This window comes from Polyodon spathula, chromosome 1 (genome assembly GCF_017654505.1).
Source record: "Polyodon spathula isolate WHYD16114869_AA chromosome 1, ASM1765450v1, whole genome shotgun sequence".
NCBI classification, from domain to species: Eukaryota; Metazoa; Chordata; class Actinopteri; order Acipenseriformes; family Polyodontidae; genus Polyodon; species Polyodon spathula.
Window position 1 is genome coordinate 68,037,210 of NC_054534.1, and position 4,885 is coordinate 68,042,094.

A 4,885-nucleotide genomic window follows, 5' to 3' on the forward strand; every position below is an offset into this window, starting at 1 on the left:
CAAAGCCATTGCAAGGGCAAGATTGCAGAATGACTGGAATGCTACAAGGTTAAGCCTTGCTTTATGGCAAGCAGGCCAGGAAATGTTTTTTTTAGAAAAGCATGCTTTGGGAACACAGTTTTATGTCGTTGCATGTGCCATGGTATTAGTTACTCTTCATTCAGCTATGAAGATTAAAAGAAAAAGACAGCATGGTCTTCACATCGAAAACTTCTTTTTTGACTGCAAGATGCCGCAGTTCCAGAGAAGAATTGAAAGGAGCTTGTCTGAAATTTATCTCATCCCCAGCGCGAGTTCTTATTGCCAGTGCTACCCAAAGGCTTGTGCGTTGCCATGAAGAACCCCAGAACAAGTAGCTAGGGCTATAAAATTGAGGGAGAAACTATTTCTATGTTTTAAGGGTCAACCCTGAAGCTGCCCTCAATACTCTAGTTTCAAAGCCAGGGTTTTGTGGACAGTTTATAGAACATTGTAAAGGTATGGGCAGTAGCCCACACTACTGCATTGCAAATGTTTGTGACAGATACACCCTGGAACAAAACCCACAAGTTGTCATGCCCTGGTGGAATGGGCAGTGAGCTTTTCTGGAGGGGGCAAGTTGGCTTGCTCATTCATAGGCAGTCTGGATTGTATCTGCTATCCACTTGGACAGCCTCTGTTTAGACATGGCTTTACCATGGGACTTCTCCCCATAACAGACAAAAACTGTTCGAACTGCCTCCAACTTTGTGTCCTGTCAACATAATACACTAGTCCTCATACAGTGGAAACTGGAAAGGAAGTGGGTGGAAAGCCTCCAATTCCACAGACTGGTTAACATGAAAAGCAGAAATAGTTTTCTGCAGAAAAGCAGGATTGGTACGAAGCGTAACCTTTGTCCTGGCTCTATTGAAAATGCCTACATCTCACTCACCCACTGTGTGGAGGTGATGCCAAGCAAGAAAGCCAGTTTGAGCAATACAAATTTCAGCTCAGCTGAATGCAAGGGCTCAAATGGAGTCTTGAGGGGTGCATCAAGCATTACGTTAAGCCTCCAGTGAGGAACAATGTCCTTTAAATATTGTCCAGCCCGGAAGTGCGCTCATGCAAACAATTTTGACATGGCAAGCTGCAATATTGGCCAGATAGACCTTTAATGTAGGGGGGGATTTCTCCTCGACAAACAGGTGCTGCAAAAATTGCAGTATAACAAAAAGAAAATCCAGGTGCACATGGGAGAGGCAGCAGGTCCATCATTACAGATGGACTGCCTCATTTCATCTATAGGCCAGGGCACTTGCAAAACCACAGTGGTCTTCTTAATCAGTGGCAAAAGCTCTGCTGACAGCAAGAGCTTAACTGAAGGGATGTGCTGTCTCTTCAGAGGTGGCGAAGGACAGCACATCATCCTGTTGCCAGTCTATGCTTGTAGCCCCTTGGAGCCCCAAGGGGGCCAGGAAGGCAGGTGGAGCCGCACGTTCATGCAGCAGCTTTGCAAGCACCGTTCCCTGATGGGAAACAGCTACCCAGAGTTTCTCCAGCTGTTCTGAGTCTGCCGATCTTTTGGATCAGTGGCTCTTTCTCTTCCTTGGAGAAGGAGGAGGAGAGGCAGAGGAGGATGAGGAAGACCGTGAAGATGGCTTCCTACGTGGGCTTTTCCCTTGGGTACATTGCCTACTCTCCCTTGGCACTGAGTGGAGAGGACGCAGCCACCTCTCTGACAGAGGGTGATGGGAAAGCACGCTGTCCTGGTGTAATGGACACCAAACGCTCTGTAGAGCTACGAGACACACATGATTCTCCAGCACGCACTTAGAGAAACTTGCACAAAACTTGCAGAAACTGCGGTTAGTGAGTGCCTCTTTGGCATGCTTTGGCCCCAGGCAGGAAGAGCAACTGCCGTGCTTAGCCTCAGCACAGTACTGTATAACTGCTGCTTCAGTCTGCTCAAGCAGCAACGCTGCTGTACAGTAATGTAACAGAGCGGGTCAAGACCTCTGGGTCAGTATGGTACAGTACCGAGTTTGGAACTGGAATGGTACCTTAGCGCCAGTTTGGTACAGTACGGCACCAGGGTTTGAACAGGAATGGTACCGGGTCGGTTTGGTACTGTTGCGGTAAGATTGCTCCCTGAAGCGCATGTCTTTGTCAAAGCAGAACTGCTGAGCCCAGCAGCTGTGCTTGTGTTTCAACAATTAATACAACAATTACAGTTAAAATAATAATAAAACCGTTTACAAAAACTAAACTTATTTTTTAACTCCAGCCAGAGCTAAGCAGCCTGTGAGGAGTGCACAAGTCAGCCGACTCAAGTTGTTTGTTCCTTGGGAAAGGGTGGCACGAGTCACCAGCTTCACGCGGGGCACAAGTCTGCTGTGGTACATAACAAACAACAGGCTGTGTGCACAAATTACGTGTAATTAGAAAAGTAATACAATGTCAGATTATCACATTTATTAGTGTAATACACAATTAGCGAATATAAAATGCAGATAAAAGTATTCATCTGTCAATGGCTCTACTGTCAATTTCAGTCTGAAAGGAAACATGATTCTTCGTATGCCCTCGGGAGCAGGCATGAGTGCGCCACAGGTACTGGCATGCAGCTTTGGTATATCTCTTCAGGTCTGGTGGGCAAACACCCATTAGTAACGGTTACATTTCGTACTTGAAAGGGAGCTTTTACAAGTGTTATGCCATTTAAATAGCCTTATGTATTTTACACTTATCTTGTCTGAGAATCAGGTCACATCCATTTTTTATCAGTGTGCAGCTGTGTCGTGAGAATATGAGCTGTAGATTACCCTCTTTTCTCATTACCCTTCTTGAGCTCACTTATGACCTATGATTGGTAAAGAAGTGAAAATAGTTCCTTTAGCATGAAAAGGCGGCGGGGTAATCATGCCTGAGTTCTTACTGAAGTCTATTAAGTCTCGAAAAGCAGCAGAGCCAGGTCTTTAGCCATCTACAATTGCATTAGTTTACAATTTTAACTCCCCATTTGGTTTAAATATTGTACTAGATACTGTTGCCATGGCAATTAGATTTCCACCTCTCTGATAAAGATAGTTTGCTGAATCAATTACAGGAGGAATTTCAGTTATGTTTTACCTGTACTGGGCTTTACTCAGGATCACAATAATCCCTAAATAAAAGACTTGCTACATAGTGATTGGGTGATAACAATTACCTGCTTCAGTTAAAGGTACCTAGAGGAGGCTTCCTGGTCCAGCAGTGCCAATGCCTGGCCCTAACCTGCACTGGATTACCCTATGGTCCATACAAAGCATTGTTACCTCTACCCAGAGGCAGGCCGATGTCTCCAACCAAAGTCTGCGTCTGCCAAGAACACAGAGGACCAGAGGGGATAGGCGTTGGACACTTGGCCTCATTTGCATTGTTCACTTTCTGGGATTATTTCTGTGTAAACATAAGAGGTCAATTGCAGCACACCAAATGTGGTCCACTTGATGTGTCTAACAAGTGGATTAATCAGGTTAATCTGCTAAATCAGATTAAAGAATATCCCGATTGCCATAACAGTAACACAAAGCGGTATGTAATTTTATATATTAACGTAACATTATTCAGCAGGGTTCATTCGACTTTATGAAGCACAATGTGTTAATTCTATAGAGTGACGCTAAACTTTTGGCTATAGCTGTAGGTTAGTCCCCATTATCAGTCTAAGTTGTTCCGATCAGTTAAATCAGTCACCAGGATCATCTGCTTGGTGCGCTGCAATAGACCCAAGCGGTTTATATTGTGTAAAACCAGGTCACTGTGTCCTAACCCAAGAGAGCTGGCTTGGTCCAGTGGCAATTTAAGCGATAAGCTTGAACAGATCACACATGGTAATATCTTATCAAATTGAAATATTTTTCAAGAAATATTCAGTGCAATTAAACAGCCAAATATGAAGTGAACATTGAGACTCAACCTTTTTTTTTTTTTTTTTTTTTTTTTTACTTTTTTAAACAGTATTGTCTCCATTATGTAACGTTTGTTTTATTATTCCCTTGTGTGTGTGTGTGTGTGTGTGTGTGTGTGATTATATATATATATATATATATATATATTATATATATATATTTATTATATATATATATATATATATATATATATATATATTAGTGCCTTGCAAAAGTATTCAGACCCCTGACCAATTCTCTCATATTACTGAATTACAAAAGGTACATTGAAATTTCATTGTTTGATATTTTATTTTAAAACACTTAAACTCAAAATCAATTATTGTAAGGTGACACTGGTTTTATGTTGAGAAATATTTTTAAGAAACATAAAAAACTGAAATATCTTGCTTGCATAAGTATTCAACCCCCACACATTAATAATTGGTAGAGCCACCTTTCGCTGCAATAACAGCTTTAAGTCTTTTGGGGCATGGACAGTGTTAGGTTTGTGCCATACATAGCGCTTTGAGTTTTGGCCAAAAAGCTCCATCTTTCCCACATCGCAGCTGGGTCACTCTAATGCTTTCTGACAAACTCCAGACGTGTTTTCAGATGGTACTTTTTGAGTAACGGCTTCTTTCATGCCAACCTCCCATACAGGCCAGTGTTATGCAGAGCTCTTGATATGGCTGACTGGTGCACCATTACTCCACTCCCAGCCACTGAACTCTGTAGCTCCTTCAAAGTGATTGCTGGCCTCTCTGTGGCTTCTCTCAGAAGCCTCCTTCTTGTTTGAGGGCTGAGTTTTGAGGGACGGCCTTTTCTTGGCAGTGCCTGGGTGGTGTGATGCAGCTTCCACTTCCTGATTATTGATCCAACTGTGTTCACTGGGATATCCAAACACTTGGATATTATTTTGTACCCTTTCCCTAATCTATGCATTTGTATTACTTTATTTCTAACTTCTGTAGAATGCTCTTTGGTCTTCATTT